The 20285-nt window shown below is 40.0% G+C and overlaps 1 protein-coding gene across 1 annotated transcript in view; it reads right to left on the bottom strand.

Moving 5' to 3' along the window:
* cmip (c-Maf inducing protein) overlaps positions 1-18454 on the bottom strand; it is a 118928-nt gene extending 100474 nt beyond the window's left edge. The window contains exon 1 of the mRNA XM_062035753.1: positions 18317-18454. The gene's annotated coding sequence lies outside the window, so the exon portion shown is untranslated. The remainder of the gene's footprint in view (positions 1-18316) is intronic.
* Positions 18455-20285: the final 1831 nt, after the last annotated feature.

Below are 20285 nucleotides of genomic sequence, written 5' to 3'. Positions count from 1 at the left end.
CACGTGACAAAGAAGTTGGGAAAGGTGGCAATAAATACTGATAAAGTTGAGGAATGCTCATCAAACACTTATTTGGAACATCCCACAGGTGAACAGGCAAATTGGGAACAGGTGGGTGCCATGATTGGGTATAAAAGTAGATTCCATGAAATGCTCAGTCATTCACAAACAAGGATGGGGCGAGGGTCACCACTTTGTCAACAAATACGTTAGCAAATTGTTGAACAGTTTAAGAAAAACCTTTCTCACAGCTATTGCAAGGAATTTAGGGATTTCACCATCTACGGTCCGGAATATCATCAAAGGGTTCAGAGAATCTGGAGAAATCACTGCACGTAAACAGCTAAGCCCGTGACCTTCGATCCCTCAGGCTGTACTGCATCAACAAGCGACATCAGTGTGTAAAGGATATCACCACATCGGCTCAGGAACACTTCAGAAACCCACTGTCAGTAACTACAGTTGGTCGCTACATCTGTAAGTGCAAGTTAAAACTCTCCTATGCAAGGCGGAAACCGTTTATCAACAACACCCAGAAACGCCGTGGGCTTCGCTGGGCCTGAGCTCATCTAAGATGGACTGATACAAAGTGGAAAAGTGTTCTGTGGTCTGAGGAGTCCACATTTCAAATTGTTTTTGGAAACTGTGGACGTCGTGTCCTCCGGACCAAAGAGGAAAAGAACCATCCGGATTGTTATAGACGCAAAGTTGAAAAGCCAGCATCTGTGATGGTATGGGGGTGTATTAGTGCCCAAGACATGGGTAACTTACACATCTGTGAAGGCGCCATTAATGCTGAAAGGTACATACAGGTTTTGGAGCAACATATGTTGCCATCCAAGCAACGTTACCATGGACGCCCCTGCTTATTTCAGTAAGACAATGCCAAGCCATGTGTTACATCAACGTGGTTTCATAGTAAAAGAGTGCGGGTACTAGACTGGCCTGCCTGTAGTCCAGACCTGTCTCCCATTGAAAATGTGTGGCGCATTATGAAGCCTAAAATACCATGACAGAGACCCCCGGACTGTTGAACAACTTAAGCTGTACATCAAGCAAGAATGGGAAAGAATTCCACCTGAGAAGCTTAAAAAATGTGTCTCCTCAGTTCCCAAACGTTTACAGAGTGTTGTTAAAAGGAAAGGCCATGTAACACAGTGGTGAACATGCCCTTTCCCAACTACTTTGGCACATGTTTCAGCCATGAAATTCTAAGTTAATTATTATTTGCAAAAAAAAAAAAAGTTTATGAGTTTGAACATCAAATATCTTGTCTGTGTAGTGCATTCAATTGAATATGGGTTGAAAAGGATTTGCAAATCATTGTATTCCGTTTATATTTACATCTAACACAATTTCCCAACTCATATAGAAACGCGGTTTGTACTTTTCCAACTAAGTTCAATAAAACGTTTTCAACCTTCTGCCTCAGCCAACTCGGTCGATCCTTGGTTGTGACTTCATGTTGATGTGTTGTGGCATTTGTATTTGTTGTGACCTTTCTCGGCCACCATAGAATAGGGCCTCCATCAGGAGCTAACGGTAGCCATGGTTACAGCTGTTTACATTCCACTCAATGCAAATGCCAGCACTGCACTCGGCCAGCTTCATCACGTGTCGACCAAACAACAACGTTCATACCATCGCCGGGGACTTTAAGTAAGGCATGCTTGATGACTGTTTTCCCCAAACTCCACCATCATGGCCAGTGTGATACTGGAGGGAATAACACACTTGACCATGTTCATACCAATATGAAGCAGGCCTACAGAGCAACCTTCCCCCACCTAGTACAGTCTGAGCACTTCTCCCTGAGGCTCCGTTTACACTGGACACCAAATCAGATTTTTTTTGCCCCTTCAAAAAAAATCTGATTTGATCCACTTTGGCCTGCAGTATGACCGCTGATTTCCACAGGATGCAGAACACCAGCAATACATAACCACCACAAATAGAGCACTTTTACAAGATCTCGCAAAACCATGCACAATCATCTGATAAAGTGAACACTGAAGTAAACACAGCGTAACGTATCAAACATTGCCCTCTATCAATATCCACAGGCCCCGGGGGCGTCTTGATTTGACTCGTGGAAAAGAAAACAGTTTTGCCTTGCAGAACGACAACTTTATTTTTTTGTAGCAAGCAACAACACAACAGTGATATCATCCCTGGCGAGTGTTGCAGACACACACAACTACCATGAACCACGCCGCTGCATCCCCGACCCCCGTATCAGCTGGCATTTGACACATGACCCCATATGCACATATAGCTGTCTGGGATATGCCTGTGTACGATTCTTGAATTTTGGACATCCAGAATCAGCATGTGTGTCAACAAGGTAAAGTTACGTCTGAAAACCTTTGGCTAGTTGACTTCATGTCTGTCCCCGCCCATTCGGACGTTTCGAACTGTAAAATACGATCCACCTTAAAGATGGACTGTTTTATTTTGGAAGTAAATCAGATATTTTTTTTGTGTTTGTGCATGACTTCCTGTCCAACACAGTCAGATTTCATCCATCCATCCATTTTCTACCGCTTGTCCCTTTTCAGCTATTACAAATACACAGAAGCTAATACACATATTATCAGAAGAAATTAAAACATTATAGAGATGGTTTGACAAAAACAAACTCTTTGAATCTCAGCAAAACAAAGATAATGCTATTCGGTAACAGTAGAAGGCAAAGTCCTTATTTGCCAACCCTCCTGGATTTTCCGGGAGACTCCCGGTATTCAGCGCCTCTCCCGAAAACCTCCCGGAAGAAATTTTCTCCCGAAAATCTCCCGGAATTCAGCCGGAGCTGGAGGGGGCGTGCCTCCAGCTCCATGCGGACCTGAGTGGGGACAGCGGCGACAGTCTGTTTTCACGTCCGCTTTCCCACAATATAAACAGCGTGCCTGCCCAATCACGTTATAACTGTAGAATGATCGAGGGCGAGTTCTTGGTTTCTTATGTGGGTTTATTGTTAGGCAGTTTCATTAACGTCCTCCCTAACAACACACAACAACAGCAGTCACGTTTTCGTCTACCGTAAAGCAGTTCGTCTGCCGTAAAAAGCAATGTTGTGACACTCTTAAACAGGACAATACTGCCATCTACTGGATAGCCTCCGGTACATTGAAATTCAAGTATTTATTTTATTTATATGTATAATAAAATATATATATATATATGTATATATATATATATATATATATATATATATATATATATATATATATATATATATATATATATATATATATATATATATATATATATATATATATATATATATATAAATATATATATATATATATATATATATATATATATATATATATATATATATATAGCTAGAATTCACTGAAAGTCAAGTATTTCATACAGATATATATATATATATATATATATATATATATATATATATATATATATATATATATATATATATATATATATATATATATATATATATATACCTGTATATATATATATATATATATATATATATATATACACTACCGTTCAAAAGTTTGGGGTCGCCCAAACAATTTTGTGGAATAGTCTTCATTTCTAAGAACAAGAATAGACTGTCGAGTTTCAGATGAAAGTTCTCTTTTTCTGGCCATTTTGAGCGTTTAATTGAGCCCACAAATGTGATGCTCCAGAAACTCAATCTGCTCAAAGGAAGGTCAGTTTTGTAGCTTCTGTAACGAGCTAAACTGTTTTCAGATGTGTGAAGATGATTGCACAAGGGTTTTCTAATCATCAATTAGCCTTCTGAGCCAATGAGCAAACACATTGTACCATTAGAACACTGGAGTGATAGTTGCTGGAGATGGGCCTCTATACACCTATGTAGATATTGCACCAAAAACCAGACATTTGCAGCTAGAATAGTCATTTACCACATTAGCAATGTATAGAGTGTACTTCTTTAAAGTTAAGACTAGTTTAAAGTTATCTTCATTGAAAAGTACAGTGCTTTTCCTTCAAAAATAAGGACATTTCCATGTGACCCCAAACTTTTGAACGGTAGTGTATATATATATATATATATATGAAATATATATGAAATACTCGAGTTGGTGAATTCTAGCTGTAAATATACTCCTCCCCTCTTAACCACGCCCCCAACCACGCCCCCAACCACGCCCCACGCCCCCAAACACCCCCCGCCCCGGGGCGGGTTGGCAAGTATGAAAGTCAAACACAAATACAAATAGACGGAGCAGATATTAAAAGAGTAAAAGAAAACACACTTTTGTGTTTAATAGTAGTTGATAAAATAAACTGGAAACCTCATGTAAAAAATATACAACATAACGTAGCAAGAAACACGTCAATAATGAATACAACCAAAAATCACTTCATATTCTCTACTGCTTGCTCGTGTTACCATATTTGAGTTTTTGTGTAGAAATATGGGGAAATAACTACAAATTTGCATTTTATTCAATAACAATGTTACAAAAAAGATCAATTAGAATAATACTTAATGTTGAATATAAAGAACATACAAACATTTGTTGAATCAAAAATATTGAAATTCAATGACTTAGTGCATTTGCAAACTGCTAAAATTATGTACAAAGCAAACTATAACCTGCTACCCAAGAATGTACAACAATTCTTCTCAACAAAAGAGGAGAAATATAACCTTAGAGGAAAATATAATTTAAAACATTTGTATGCACGTACACCACTTAAGACCTTTAGTGTATTAGTATGTGGAATTAAATTATGGAATGGATTAAGGAAGGAAATCAAACAATGTACTAATATGATTCAGTTTTAGAGACTGTTCAAACTATAAGTGTTCACAAAGTACAAAGAACAACAATTATCATAAATATATTGAACTTTAAAAAAAAATATATTCCTACTCCTTTTCGGATACGCTGTAATGAAACAACTGTAAATATGTGATGCATTACATTGTAATTATATTTTGTGCATGTTCGAAATAAACTGAACTGAAGTAAATTGAACAGTCGTGTTGCGGCGACTGGCAAAAATAGAAGCCCTGTGTTCATTTAGCGCAGGGATGCCAAACGTCACCGCCATGTCGGTTAAATAAAAATGGAAAGAGTCCTCTACCGTGGCAGTGACAATCCGCTGCCGTTTTGCAACCTGTGGAAATCAGGGATAAACGTAGTCCCACCCCCTCAGGAAACAGACACAATCCCACAACACACACCTTTAGCACATTACCTGCTGATGCCCTCCTCCTGCTACAAGACTGCTTTGCTTGTTCATCCTGGAGTGCGTTTGACCAACAGGACCTGGAGGCACACACGGAGACGGGGCTGTTCTACAGAAAAACTTGCATAGAAAATGTCAGTATGGACAAATTAATCCAGGTTTTCCCACAAAGGAAACCCTGGATGACTTCTAAAGTTCAGGCTCTGATCTGGGCCTGCAACTCTGCCTTCAGGTCAGAGGACAGGACAGCATACAATACCAGTCTGGTAAGAGGCATCTATCAAGCAAAGCAGGACTACAGGAGAAAATTAGAGGACCCTATACAGGACAATGGCCCCTGGCAGATGTGGAGGGGGAATCTAGGCCCTACAGAGGACAGAGCCCATCCTCCCCCACCAGCAGTACACCACTGGCAGAGGAACTAAACAGCTTCTTTGCCTGATATGATTTACCCTCCCACCTGCAGCCACTGCTTGCCCACCACCTCCCCCACTCTCCAGGAACATGAGATGAGGAGAAATCTGAAAACAGTGAACTATGCCATTGGTCCGGACGGCATCAAGGCGTGTGCTGGTTAGCTGGCAGGGATCTTCACCAACTTGTTTAACCTCTTCCTGCCCCATGCCGCTGTCCCTCAATACCTCATATCTGACACAATCATTCTCATACCACAAAAACTCAAAAGACTGCCTCAATGACTACAGACCCATAGCCCTTTTGTCTGTAGTCATGAAATGATTCGAGCATCTACTCTCAAGCCACATCAAGGAATTTCTCCCTGACTCTCTCAACCCCCACCCATTCGCTTACAGAGCGAACAGATCAACGGAGGACGCCATCGCTCTGACACCACACCACGCTGAGTCACCTGGAGAACATGGGGAGCTACGTGAGGATGCTTTTTGTGGACTACAGCTCAGCCTTTAATACCATCATGACAGACATTCTTATTTCAAAACTCTCTGGTCTACCGATTCATACCCCCACCTCCACCTGCCACTTTCTTACAAACCGCCCTGAGCATGTTAAACTTGGCCCTCACCTCTCCTCAACCCTCCTTCTTAGCAATGGCCCTTCACAGGGCTGTGTGTTGAGTCCTCTTCTGTACACCCCAGACTGTATCGCGCCCCACCCAACCAACGCGATATTCAAGTTTGCGGACAACACCACCATCGTTAGGCTTATAACAAGAGGAAACGAGACGGCGCACAGGGCAGACATCAGCAACCTGACAAGGTGGTGCTCAAGAAATAACCTGACCCTGAATGTCAAGAAAACAACTTACTGTGGACTTGAGGAGACACAACCACATCCACATCCACGCCCCCCTCCTCATAAATGGAGAATGTGTGGAAAGCGTTTCCTCAATCAGGTTTCTGGGGACCACCATCTGCGCAGACCTCTCCTGGTCTTTTAACATCAAGGCTCTGGTAAAGAAGGCCAAGCAGCGGCTGCACTTCCTCCATATCCTGATGAAAAAACTAACTGGACCAGAAGCTTTTGCTGGCCTTATATCACTGCTCTGTGGAGAGTACAGTCACATACTCAGTCAGTACGTGTCCATGCACTAAATTAGTAAAACATTTCAAATAGTTTGGACACTTGGACTTCACACGGCGTGGCGAAGTTGGTAGAGTGGCTGTGCCAGCAATCGGAGTGTTGCTGGTTACTGGGGTTCAATTCCCACCTTCTACCTTCCTAGTCACGTCCGTTGTGTCCTTGGGCAAGACACTTCACCCTTTGCCTCTGATGGCTGCTGGTTAGCGCCTTGCATGGCAGCTCCCGCCATCAGTGTGTGAATGTGTGTGTGAATGGGTAAATGTGGAAATACTGTCAAAGCGCTTTGAGTACCTTGAAGGTAGAAAAGCGCTATACAAGTATAACCCATTTATCATTTATAAATAAGCCTCCTACAGCCCATGGAAACACCTTAATCCGATCGTGTTTGGCTTTTAAAAAGTCGGACTAACACACCTTGATTATGCGATTGGAAACCAGATCTCTCGAGGGGGTGTGTGCAGTAGGAGAGGATCCTTTGTATCACACATGCACCCGTCTCAAGGCACGGAAAACAACCCGGAAGCAAATACCATTCAATAAAAACATAGGCAACAATTGTAATAAGGAGGAGACTGTTTATTTGCTTCACAAATTAAAAGAACAAAACATTTTGAAGTGCATCGATGGTAGAAAAAAAGAAACAGATATGTTTTTAAGAAGGTAGCTACAGTAATGTACAATGCCGGCTTAATCCAGACTCCCGAACTAATGATTCAGACTCCCGAACGAATGAAGCAGGTATGTTAAAGACGAACAATTAAGCGTACACAAACCTCTTCGCGCTGCATTTGCGCATTCCAAACTGATGAACAAGATGTTCAGAACAATAGCAACCTTCCTCAAGATATCAGTTAGGGCACGAACAGTCTTTTCCTTTGGATTTAAAACTCCTTCCATCTATCCACAGAGCCTTTTGAATAAACTTTAAGACATTCAAAAGTTTTGTTTCCATAATTTTCGTCCAAAAATGTCTTTGAAAAAATCCACCCCGATACATTCTTGGTAGTAGCGTCATGTTTGTAGCGCAATCCAAGATAATTTCTTGATGCTGTCTGTTATTTTACATCAACGTAGCCATTACAGACATAATATTTGTCATCTGTGTCAATATTACAGCGGACTTCAGTTTAAATGAGTTGTAAGGATTCGCAGATGGCTAGTGTGACGTCATAGATCAACCAGAAAAGGAAGCAATTTCTCTGTGCTAATAAGAAAAATACTGCCCATCCAGTGTATGGGATGCACATGGCGTATAACCAATAGTCACATTAGAGCGAGTGCATGGACACTTGGACTTCACACGTAGGTCTGAAAATACAACAAACCAAACTAATTGAGAAATCAGACTAATTCAGTGCATGGAAACGTAGTGACTGAGTGTGTGGTACCCAGGCTCCACAGTGGAGGACAGGAAGAAAGCCCAGAAAATCATTGGCTGCCCCCTGCCTCCCACGGAGAACACCCGCATTAAAAAATTGAAGGCCATCACTTGCAGTCCCTCTCACCACACCCACTACCTGCTGAACCTGTTGCCATCAGATCCCACACCACCAGACCTACAGTTCTTCCCCTGGGCCATACAGACTGCAAACACAACATGAGCTTCGCCTCTCCTCACCATCCCCCTGCCCCTTTCCACATCTGAACAATCCACTTCACTCTGCACTTTAATTCAACATATCAACATACCTTACTGTACTGATGCCGTAACACTTTGCACTAAACTGTTTTCACTCTCCATATACTTTTATGAACCAGTTTATTACTTTCCTTTTTAATTATTATTTTTATACATGTATGCAACTGTAACAAATGTCTAGTCTGTGTGTGCTTTTATGCTGGCGGATCATCTGCAATTTTGTTGTTCCTAATTTGCAATGAAAATAAGTCTATTTTATTCTATTCTAAAACAGACCAATACCAAGAAATGTCATCACAATTGCCATTGCCATAACAAAGCAACTTTCTGTTACAGCACGATTGCAAAAGCCCTAACAAATAATGATGGATTAGATTTCTATACTCTAGCGCTTTTCTATATACTCATAGCCCTTTACAGTGAGAACTGAGAACCAATCATTTATTCAGTCCACATTTACACCTTCATGGTGCGCGATAAATCGATTTTATCTCTGAATTCTAGTGTTTTGCTGTAGACAATTTAAAAGTAAAAAAATAATGTTTCTCTCCTCTTGCTCCGGCATACTTTTTGCCCACAGGAGATTCTGTAGCTTTTGCCTTCCTCGTCATTTCCTAAGCAGAGATTTAAACACACTGTTACAACATGGCTACCGCTAACGCGAACAACAGCGAGAAAGTGTCATCAATGCTTTGGATTGTTACAACAGGTGTTGAACAAGCACACACAACATGTATTTGAAAAAAACAGCAGCACAACAAACTTATGCCAGCATCTGAAAAAGAGGCATCAAACCAAGTGAGGGAAATGCACCATGAAGACAAACAAGAACATACAGTAATAGGCTGCCCATATTCTGAAATCCCAAAAAGAGGACACATATATGTGTGCCAAGGCGGGCAGCACGCCAAGGCCGGGACTTGGTGAAAATTTGCCAATAATACTCAAACTTGCTTTATAAATAATATATTTATTTAAATAAAGCATTTTTTCTCCTCTGTTGACAGCAGTGTTGGCGCTAGGGATTTTCAAAATGGGGTCCCAGGGACCCATCAAGTCACAAAAATGGGGTCCCACGGTAAATTTTTGGGGCCCCACTTTTTGTAAGTATTTTGAAATACTTACAAAAAGTTCTATATTCTATATTGTGTTTTGGAAAACGGTTGTATTAAACGTTACTTAATTCATTAAAAAAAAAAAAAAAAAAAATTGTATGCATATGTAAATGTATTCAGTTATAAACATTCATTCACTTTCTTCTTTCCTTCATGGATCTAATCTGTACCGCTGCTGGTAGTTTTTTCTATGTTTTTATTTAGTAAGTTGTAGGTGTATTTATTACAGTATAAAAGTGTAAAAAGTGTTTTGCTTCGGTCATGAAATGATGATAATGGTGTGCCAGGGCATACATACATTTTATATTTAACGCTTAAATCTCTGGAGTCTACATCCACTTCAGATCTATTCCTCATTTCAAAATGTTTTAGTTTTTTTTATGTTGTTTTTTTGTTTGTTTGTTTTCCGCAGTTTTTTTTATGTTGTTTTTTTGTTTGTTTGTTTTCCGCCCTTTTTTGTCAAACAAAACTATGTTTTAATGGCAAACACAAAATATGCAAAATCTTCCACCAAAAATATTTTTCAAAGTGGAATAATTGATGTGAAGTAATCGGAGCCTTGGATAGGTCAATAATTCATAACAACATTGATTTTGATTCAATATTATGTTTTGAGCAATGACCGTTTGAAAGAAAAAAAAAAAACAGCTTTGTTTTATTAGTCAACATTGCAACTTTTTCTAAATTACATTTCACCTTTAAGCTTTTTTATTTCACTTTTGTTATGTTTTTGTTTATTTTAATAGTATTTTAAGAGTGTGCCGTGGGCCTTTAAAACATTAGCTGTGGGCCGCAAATGGCCTCCGGGGCACACTTTTGACACCCCTGCTATAGATAATAAAAAATGTAATCTGATAAATCTATGGATAAAAAGCAGAGCCTGGCGACGCATGCGCGTTTATCATAAATCTCTCGCTCTCTCTGTCTCCGCCCCTCCCTCACGAATGCTGCTGCGCGCACACCTTCACAATTTGTTTGGTTTTTAACCCCTTCTTAACCCTGGACGTACATTGAAAATACACGCAGCAGCAACCCTAACTCAAAATGCCAGACATTTGAGGCATTTCAGAAACTCCGCCCGGACAGAAAAAGAGGACGTATGGTCAGTCTATACAGTAACAACGGACAAACAAACTCTTGCTAAAAAGCAGCTGACTGTAGTGGAATCATTTACTTAAGTTACTGTCGTATGCTGGCATGTTGAAGTGTTTGCTGAAGACCTCAGGCAGCTTGCAGGTAAGATGCATCTTAAACGTCGTCACAAAAGGCGAAAACCCACAACGTAGGTGCTAGCTCAACGTAGCATAGAGATAACCATAGTGAAACATGGGTAGTGTGAAACAACAAAACAAACAAATACAGTTGCGTGTAAATAAATGGTGCGCTTACCCAAATAAACCGGAAAAATGTCCATGGCAAGCTTGACCAAACGGACACCTGTCCATCGGGTAAGTCACTATAATACTGATCATGATACATGCAGCACATCATACAACTTCAGTACATACGCTGTGGCGCTAGCTGTGTACAAACAAAACATTGAAATGTGGACTACTACTTTACAGACAATGCAATATGATTGTTCATGTTTTTCAGTCATTACAGATTGTTGTTCTATCGCATTGTGTTGTGCATTACAATTGTTAAAGCCATGTTGATGCAGTTGCTAGCTTGCGGCTAATGCATTAAATCGCCTAATAGCATTATTAAAAAAGCTGCTAAGAAAGATTATCCTAAATATTTCTCAGACGGAAATGTAAAAGATTACAATATGAACAAAGTAGTTGAAAGCTTCAATAAGTACTTTGTGAACATTGGATCAAATGTGGAGGAAAATATTCTCGATCCCGAGGACTTGATTGACACAATAGACAGAAGTCCCAACTCGATGTTCTTCGAAGGTGTGACAAAATTGGAAATAATCAATATTGCGAAAAAATGTAAATCCAAGACCTCAACTGATTGTAACGGAGTTGACATGGAAGCGATAAAAAAGGTTATTGACGAGATTTCAGCAACCTATCATTTCAAACAGGCAAATTCCCAGACAAAATGAAATTTGCAAATGTCATCTCGATTTATAAGACTGGAGAAAAACACCAGTTTACAAACTACAGACCTGTTTCTCTTCTTCCACAATTTTCTAAAATTATTGGAAAACGGTTTAACAACAGATTGGACAAATTCATAAATAAAAATGAAACCCTCAGAGGCAACCAATACGGTTACAGAGCCAACATCTCAACAACAATGGCATTCATCGAAATAATATCCTAATAAACAAATTAGAATGGTATGGAATCAGAGGGTTGGTCTTGAACTGGGTAAGAAGCTACTTAACCTACAGGAAGCAATACTGTATGTGAAGCTAGGCAAACACACATCTACAGAGCTGAACATATCTTGTGGCGTACCTCAGGGATCAATACTAGGACCAAAATTGTTCAATCTGTAAATAAACGATCATTTGTAAAGTTACAAAGGACTTAAAGTTAGTATTATTTGCAGATGATAGAACTGTGTTTTGTTCAAGAGAGAACACGCAGAAGCTAGTACAAATAACAGAATAAATGCATATCTTAGCATATCTGTCTGTAGAATTAAATTATGGAAAGCAAAGACAAGAAATCAAACGATGTACTAATATGATTCAGTTTAAAGGTGCCATATGTAATAATTTCATGTCAAGTCATCATTAAATGGTCTTGATATGTCAAAAGGCATTAATAAATCATGTTCTTTTCGAATACCTTTATAACTTTATAACCTACTCAGTGGCCTAGTGGTTAGAGTGTCCGCCCTGAGATCGGTAGGTTGTTAGTTCAAACCCCGGCCGAGTCATACCAATGACTATAAAAAATGGGACCCATTACCTCCCTGCTTGACACTCAGCATCAAGGGTTGGAATTGGGGGTTGAATCAGCAAAAATGATTCCTGGGCACGGCCACCGCTGCTGCTCACTGCTCCCCTCACCTCCCAGGGGGTGATCAAGGGTGACGGGTCAAATGCAGAGAATAATTTCGCCACATATCGTTTGTGTGTGTGTGATAATCATTGGTAATTTAACTGATAACAGTAGTACAGCCAGGATATGCTCATTTCAAAATTAGATTTACAGCCCTGAAATGTTGTTATTGTTTTCATTTTGATGCTTCGCCCTCCACCGTTTGACCAATTAGAAAGTTTGTGAGTGTGTTACATCCAGGTTGGCAGTTACGCACCGCCATCTTCGTCAAGCTACTGCCACTGGTAAAGTTACTAAATATGTCAGACCTTAGTAAATCTAAAAGGCGTCGTTACGATTCTCAACTTATCCATGACAAAGCCAGGAACAAAACGAAGATTTGTATCGGGGATGGAGACGATTTTTTAATCTGACGCCAAATTTGCTCATTTCCTCCTGATAGGTAAGTAAGGCATTGACGTTTTGTTATTACTTGTAATAAATGGAAATTCATATTTCGTATGTAAACTGTATTGTCCAATACAGTCTATGATCTTGTCTAACAAAGCTAGTATATTCGTTGCACGAACATACTAGCTTTGTTAGACAAGATCAAACACTTAGAATGCTTAGCATGCCAGCCCGGTCAACGACACATCGACATGGAGGCTAACGGGGGAAATGTATGACCGTTAGCCTCCATGTCGATGTGTCATCCAACTGACAGTGCAAAGAATGATGAGCAACGAGTCGGAATGTTTTTTCACCACGTCTGCAATATGGTCAGCCTAGTGCTGTAACGCACGCCTGTGATGGATGTGAACACCGACCATACCAAAAGGAGGAGAAATCACATGGTGAATAAACAGGTTTACAGTTTAGCTCTCCATTCAAGATGATCCCCTGCTGGTCTCCCACCATCTTATTAGCCAGGGAGCGGACATTCGCCAAGAATGAAGGGAGGGCGCAGTGCGTAATCCCCACCGCCTCAGTTCAACGAGCACGCCTGCCCGTTTTCCCACGTCTGCGGGGAAAGTCCACAGAGCGCTGCTGCTCTTCCAGTAAAAATCTCTCTTTTTCTGGTTAAATAAGACCAGTGGAAAAAGTTTTTCAGAGAACTGTCCCATGCTTAATAGTTCTTCTCTAGTGAAAGAGACCAGAGAAGGGGAGCAAAAATCTAAAATAAAGGAAAACGCAACAACTAAGAGAGAACGCAGTACCGTAGTGACCTACTGCGGCGCCAATCTTGAAGAATGTTGGATACATGAAAAATATCAACTTCTTCTCAACGCTGTCCTTCACATCCTATTCCTTGTTGAAAAACAAAGTTATGTCCATTTCTAGTTCTAAGTTAGTGCTAGCGGTAAGACCAGATGTTTTGGGCAGCTACTGTATTAGGGCAGCGGTGTCAAACGTACGGCCCGAGGGCTGGATGAGGCCCGTGAACAGGTTTTGTCCGGCCCGCGGGATGAGTTTGCCAAGTATAAAAATGTACCTGAAATTTTTGAACGAAATAAACTGCTGTTCTAAATGTGTCCACTGGATGTCGCAATAGTAATTCTTTGTATATTTGTAGATGATGCTACATATGTACAAAATAAACCATATGATGTTAGTACATCAGTCGAGGAAAATGATCAAACTACATAAATAACATACTGTAATTTGATTTTGATATACTTTTTTTATCTTGATAGATTGAAAATGAACACCAATGACTTAACTGATGAGATGAACATTATCACAAAATGTATTCAGTAAATATAACTAATGACAAATAAAGTATTGTTGCGTCTGACCAGACTTCCCTCCCAGGGAAGTAAAGTCACTGGTCAATCCCAAGTTCTTTCAGATGACATATATGCAGAGTAAGAAGGACCATCAAGACAGAATAGGAATATTATCAAGTTTTACTAAAGCTTCAGGAGACCAGCCCACACCAATATATTCATACCGGCTTCTCGAATTGGTCTAATATTCAAACGGAAGAGACAACTTCTTGCATGCGAAGAAAGCCCCCACCCTGTCCAGAAAGGAATACAGCCTCATTGTTCTAATACACATAAGGTATAAAGGGAGTACTCCAACTCCTACATTCCGAGTCTTCAAGGTAAAGCACAGAGTTTACTTGCGGACATAAGATCAAAAAATAGAAAGAGTACAAATGGAAAAACACTAGCTGATTTAAACATGACTATGAATAAAGAAATAACTCTGAAACATATATGCATTCTCCACAGTATATATACTATTAACCGCAACAGGTAATTGTAAAAAAAACAACTGTCAAGTAAAGGTGGTAGGGATGGGTCCGGCAACACAGATGCATCGGCGCATGCGTCGAGCTCATAGAGCGATACCCTGTGTCGGTGCGCGTACCGCTTTTAGAAAGTCACGTGACCGATCATGCGCTGCTTTGGTCACGTGACCGATACGCGAACTGTGTCACACTCCCGCCTCCTCTGTGCCCTGTGAGCAACGTTCCCTCTAAGGTGCGCGCCTGCGCAATTGCGCACTGCTCAAGCGTCCTCTGCGCACACCGTGCGCCGCACAGCAAATATATGCCAAATCAAACCCATCTGAATTCTAAACAAAATAAACACATTTATTCTGTGTAATTTTGAAATGCAACTTTGAGTGACAGTGACATCAAGCGGCCCTAACGGTGTTCGTCAACAACACGCATACCACTAAGCCACTAGTGCGTTTATGGCCACACAAAAAGTCGGACAACTCAAACACCACACAAAGTTACACTATGACTCCTCAGTCATACGTGTGCTTATTTTTCTGTCATTTATTATTAATATTAATTTATTTATATTAATCATGGAATGCTGTTACTAGAGAAAGTTACAGGAATGACGGCGTGGCGAAGTTGGTAGAGTGGACGTGCCAGCAATCGGAGGGTTGCTGGTTACTGGGGTTCAATCCCCACCTTCTACCATCCTAGTCACGATACATTTTCACATTATTTATTGACTGTATCTAAAAAAGATAAAAATATGTTTTTATTTAAATTAAGATATGAAATAATCCTAAATGAAATACAATGACTTGGTTTATATTATTGTATATACTAGGTCATAAAATCAGTGTCAGTTGAGTCGGTCCATAGGTTACCTGTAGGGATTTTTAATGTCCAGCAGATGTCAGTATTTAGTGACACAGTATCGACACAGTATCAATACAGTTTTGCAATGTGTCGAAACGCTTCATGACGCCTCATCAACCCATCACTAAAAGGTGGTGACGAACTTCAAGATGCAGAGATGGCAGGCTTGGTGCAGGAAAACAGGTTTTAATGTCCAAAATTCAGGAAAAACACAAACCAGGAACAGGGAACAGGAACCAGCAAACAGGAAACAAGGAACTTGAAGACAGCAAGCTGCAAACAGCTATCAGGATACAGCAAACAGTCCACAGCATACAGCTTACAGGTAATAGGAATACTCCAGCACTGACAGGAGGCCGAGGCAGGTCTAAATAGTGGCGGTCTAAATAGTGGCCTGATTGGCAATTGCCACCAGGTGTGCCAGACTGCCACTCAGGGATAGGTGAGGGAAAACAGCGTTTAGGGAGACAAGCAGGAAACTGAACCAAAATAAGAGCGCTGACAGGAAATAAAACACAAACGCAGAGGAAAAACGCAAACATAACCAAACTGTCAGTGACAAGCCTGACACCAACAACATTATGATTTGTACAATCTCAGAATGTGCTTGTTCTATTTTTAAACACAGAAAACCATCTGAAGTTGTCTTTATTTTTAAGTTATCGTGCTGTAATTTTACCCACTTGGGAGTAGATTTTTCCCCAAGTGGCCCCCGATCTGAAATGAGTTTGACACCCCCGTCTTAGGGCTTCACTGTGACACTTGCAAGGCCAACTAATTGCAGGGATGCTTTTAACTCACATTTTTGCTTGCAACTTAAAGCACAACAATTAGCCGAGAGGCAGCTCTTATTAAGTTGAGGTATCACTGTATATTTATTCTCCCATTGAATCACAACTGATGAATACAGTTGAAAGTCAATTTTGAAGAAAGACAAGACAATCGGTGCTTCACTTAGTAAGAGTTGACAAGAAGCAATGACATATCTAGAAGATAAAGGGTATTTGTTGTTCTTTTCCAAATATAAATTGTAGTTATTGCAAAATATCCAACGTAAATGTTGTACAATGAGGACTATAACTAGTCAGCCACCTCTTTAGTGCCACCCTAGTGGATCCCTGGAGCATTTTTAAAGAAGGATTGAAAATGGAAAATGATGGGGGGAAAATACTTTTTTTGTTTTAGAATGTTTTTTGTTTGAGGACAAACATGACACAAACCTTCCCAATGGTTAGAAAGCCCGCTGTTTAATATGTTTGTGTGTATGCTTCACTGATGAGACTATTTGGTGAACATCGTTTTGTCCTACTAATTTCCGCGGTTCTTGAACTCACCATAGTGTGGACTGTGACGCAACAGTTTGTTTACATGTAAAATCTTCCACTCCTTCTTTGTCTCATTTTGTCCACCAAATGTTTTATGCTGTGCGTGAATGCACAAAGGTGCGCTTTGTTGGGGTTAAATCACCAAAAATTATTCCCGGGCACGGCCACCGCTGCCGCCCACTGCTCCCCTCACCTCCCAGGGGGTGATCAAGGGTGATGGGTCAAATGCAGAGAATAATTTCGCCACACCTGGTGTGTGTGTGACAATCATTGGTACTTTAACTTTAACTTTAATGTTATTGACTTGTTGGAGTGCTAATCAGGCATATTTGGTCAGTGCATGACTGCAAACTAATTGATGCTAACATGCTATTTAGGCTAGCTGTATGTACATAATGAATCATTATGTCTCATTTGTACGTATATTTGAGCTCATTTCATATTCCTATTTGTATATAATTTAATTTTGTATGTCTCATGACACATTATCTGTACGTAAAAGTGGCTGCATTTCTGTTCGTTTGTGTGCCATGTTGTTCCAGACCACAGTAAACATTAGCAACATTTCTGTCAACGAAGATTTGCTTCAGCCTGCGACACATAGTCATTTTGATAGTAGGCTATTGAAGCTAATATAGACACTTACGTCATGTGTTGCCTTCATTATAAGACTTATATTTTCATTTTTTGCGGCTCCAGACAGATCTGTTTTTTGTATTTTTGGTCCAATATGGTTCTTTCAACGTTTTGGGTTGCAGACCCCTAAACTAGACTAAACAGTGAGGAATATGAAGCTTGCGACAGTGGACCTTTTAAAAATGACATTTCCGTCACAGATTGTGAATATCATATCAGTTTTCCACTTAGATATGATATGCCCATAACTGTTACGCATACAACTGGTTGAGCACATGGAGTGACGTACACAAGTCACTGTTTCCCATTTGACCAATTAAACAGTTTCATATGTGTATAATGTATTTATTATGAAATTACATGATAGAATATTGCTAAAGGCAGTGAGGGGTGCATTTATTAATACATACTTTTTCAAAAACTACAAAGACCTATACTAATTCAGCAAATTGTATACTTTACTGTATTCTTAAATCTCAGTGACCAAAAACATTGTGACCCAGGATCCTAATGTCGTACAGCCTGTCTAGTCACGTACTGAATAACTCAATCAATCAATAACTAATTCACAGGCGAACTAACCAGGCTTGATAATCGAAAAAAATAGTATTGCTGAACCTTTAAAATGAACAGAACATATTGCTCCACATTCTTAAATACAAATAGTATAGGCAGTAGGTGTTGTCAGTAAGACCCAATCGGGTAACATGAAAACCAGACAGGAACAATGTGGAAAACATACTTTTCGCCAGAAAAACCAATTAGAGAACATATGCTTCACATACCTCATTTTGAATGGCCGATCAGTAATCTAGTAGTTCTTGTCTTTATCTTGCCTGGTGTCCTCCGCCTTATCTCCGCCGTAAGTCTGAGACAGGACCACTGGCCCTGGAGAAATAAAGCTCTTTATTCTATGTGACATCACCTTTCCAGACTTGAAAGAGGTATTGCCCTTGCATCACTTTGAAATATCCGTGCAAAGGTTTGTAAACATTAGTGATTATTTCTCGAAGAAGTTCAATATTTCAGAGAAGTTTTAGGACGAGATCAAAGTTCACCACGACCCCGAGTCACACGTTGTGTTCCGAGTCAGTCAGAGGGATTGCAGTTTGATGAACTGTTCTGATTTTGGTTGTACGAGATATGTAGATCTGTAGTCAACTACTCTCACTCACTATGCAATATGGAACGATAGGAAAACATCATATCACTTTATGATGACCATAATTATCAGTGTCACTACAAAACCCAAAACCAGTGAAGTTGGAACGTTGTGTAATTTGTAAATAAAAACAGAATACAATGATTTGCAAATCCTTTTCATCTTATATTCAATTGAATAGACTGCAAAAACAAGATATTTAATGTTCGAACTGAGAAACTAAATTTTTTTTTGGAAATAATCAATAACTTAGAATTTAATGGCAGCAACACATTGCAAAAAAGTTGGCACAGGGGCATTTTTACCATTGTGTTACATGGCCTTTCCTTTTAACACTCAGTAAATGTTTGGGAACTGAGGAGACCAATTTTTGAAGCTTTTCAGGTGGAATTCTTTCCCATTCTTGTTTGATGGACAGCTTAAGTTGTTCAACAGTCCGGGGGTCTCCGTTGTGGTATTTTAGGCTTCATAATGCGCCACACATTTTCAATGGGAGACAGGTCTGGACTACAGGCAGGCCAGTCTAGTACCTGCACGCTTTTACTATGAAGCCACGCTGTTGTAACTCGTGGCTTGGCATTTTTGCTGAAATAAGCAGGGGCGTCCATGATAACGTTGCTTGGATGGCAACATATGTTGCTCCAAAACCTGTATGTACCTTTCAGCATTAATGGTTCCTTCACAGATGTGTAAGTTACCCATGTCTTGGGCACTAATACACCCCCATACCATCACAGATGCTGGCTTTTCAACTTTGCGCCTAGAACAATCCGGATGGTTCTTTTCCTCTTTGTTTCGGGGGGAGTACACAACTTTCACAGTTTCCAAAAACAATTTGAAATGTGGACTCGTCAGACCACAGAACACTTTTCCACTTTGCATCAGTCCATCTTAGATGCGCTGGGGCCCAGCAAAGCTGGCGGCATTTCTGGGTGTTGTTGATAAATGGCTTTGGCTTTGCATAATAGAGTTTTAAATTGCACTTACAGATGTAGCAACAAACTGTAGTTACTGACAGTGGTTTTCTGAAGTGTTCCTGAGCCCATGTGGTGATATCCTTTGCACACTGATGGCGCTTTTTGATGCAGGGATCGACGCCTGAGGGATCAAAAGTCCATAATATCATTGCTTACGTGCAGTGATTTCTCCAGATTTTCCGAACCTTTTGATGATATTACGGACTTTAGATGGTGAAATCCCTAAATTCCTAGTAATAGCTGTTGAGAAATGTTGTTCTTAAACTGTTGGACAATTTGCTCACGCATTTGTTCACAAAGTGGTGACCCTCGCCCCATCCTTGTTTGTGAATGACTGAGCATTTCACGGAAGCTGCTTTTATACCCAATCATGGCACCCACCTGTTCCCAATTAGCCTGTTCACCTGTGGGATGTTCCAAATAAGTGTTTGATGAGCATTCCTCAACTTTATCAGTCTTTTTTGAAACATTCTGCAGACATCAAATTCCAAATGAGCTAATATTTGCAAGAAAATAAAGTTTTCCAGTTCGACCGTTAAGTATCTTGTCTTTGCAGTCTATTCAATTGAATATAGGTTGAAAATGATTTGCAAATCCTTGTATTCTGTTTTTATT

The sequence above is a fragment of the Entelurus aequoreus genome, linkage group LG24 (genome assembly GCF_033978785.1).
Source record: "Entelurus aequoreus isolate RoL-2023_Sb linkage group LG24, RoL_Eaeq_v1.1, whole genome shotgun sequence".
NCBI lineage: Eukaryota > Metazoa > Chordata > Actinopteri > Syngnathiformes > Syngnathidae > Entelurus > Entelurus aequoreus.
Note: the sequence above shows the minus strand (reverse complement) of the source record. Positions and strands in the feature narration are given on the sequence as shown.